At 51.9% G+C, this 1242-nt stretch overlaps 1 long non-coding RNA gene across 1 annotated transcript in view; it reads right to left on the bottom strand.

Annotated features, from left to right (window-relative positions):
* Positions 1 to 926, bottom strand: part of LOC112552131 — a 47011-nt gene extending 46085 nt beyond the window's left edge. The window contains exon 1 of the long non-coding RNA XR_003096491.1: positions 727 to 926. This is a non-coding gene — a long non-coding RNA (uncharacterized LOC112552131). The remainder of the gene's footprint in view (positions 1 to 726) is intronic.
* Between the last annotated feature and the right edge of the window lie 316 nt (positions 927 to 1242).

The raw sequence follows: 1242 nt of genomic DNA, 5'->3' as shown, positions 1-1242 counted from the left end.
GGGGGGGAGTTAATTTTGCAGTTTGAAAGCCTAGAAGTTTACAACATAAGAAGGATGAGTTTTGGTGCATAACCAACCATAACAGCTGAGTGCAACTTACAGGAGAGGACTCTACTAAATTTTGGGTGCAAAGTATGGGGACGGGACGCTGCTAAATTTTTGCCAAGTTAAATTGTCAAAAGTTATTTTACGAGATCAAATATATTTGCCTTTACATCTTTGGGCATCAATTGGAGGAGACACGTTAGAAAAGGGACAAGACAGAAGAATTTTTTTTTTTTTTTTTTTTTTTAAACACTTTTAAAAATATCAGGCCCCTTTAAAAATATCTGAAGTTGAACACCCAGAAAGAAAAAAAAACAAACCACTAATTACTTTTTTTTTTTTTTTTAAAGCAGGCCTTTAACTTAGTCCAATACCTCATGAAATGTGACCCAAATCCTGATTAAGATCTCCGAACGCTCCCGTGGTACATACAAGTCTCACGTGAATAAATGCTATCATCCAAAAGACCTTCAGTGTAAGTCAAGAACTATTAAAGGATTTTATGGGTGAGGGGAAAGGGAGCAGACACAACGGAGAGCAAACCTCGCCCCTCCCCAATCATATGGGGGTAACAGCATCGATGGGGGTAAGAGCATATGGGCGTAAAACCAGGCCGATAGAGGAATGGCTAACTCCTCATCTAAAAAATAAACAAACAAAAAAACCCAAACCAAAACAAACCCCAGGTTTTAGGAAACGTCTTTCTGCAGGGCCCGCCTGGGGGACGAGCGCGGGCCGCCGGGACCCGAAGTACCAGGGCCCGCGGGCGGGAGACTTCCAGCGCCGGGTGCGAGGCGGCTGCTCGGGGCGCACTTTCCTCTGCCGAAGCGCGGCGAAACGGACTGGGAGAAAAGTTGCTTTCAGCCCTTCCGCCGTGTCAGAGGAAGGGGGACACAACGTCTTTCTGCAGGGCCCGCCTGGGGGACGAGCGCGGGCCGCCGGGACCCGAAGTACCAGGGCCCGCGGGCGGGAGACTTCCAGCGCCGGGTGCGAGGCGGCTGCTCGGGGCGCACTTTCCTCTGCCGAAGCGCGGCGAAACGGACTGGGAGAAAAGTTGCTTTCAGCCCTTCCGCCGTGTCAGAGGAAGGGGGACACCTCCCTCTCCCTCTCCCTCTCCCTCTCCCCCTCCCCCGTGTCCGTGCCCGTGCCCGTCCCGCGGCGGGGGGGCGGCAGCACACGGGGGCCCGCAGGTGCGGG

This window comes from Alligator sinensis, unplaced genomic scaffold, assembly GCF_000455745.1.
Source record: "Alligator sinensis unplaced genomic scaffold, ASM45574v1 scaffold499_1, whole genome shotgun sequence".
NCBI lineage: Eukaryota > Metazoa > Chordata > Crocodylia > Alligatoridae > Alligator > Alligator sinensis.
This window is presented reverse-complemented; position numbering and strand designations above follow the sequence as displayed.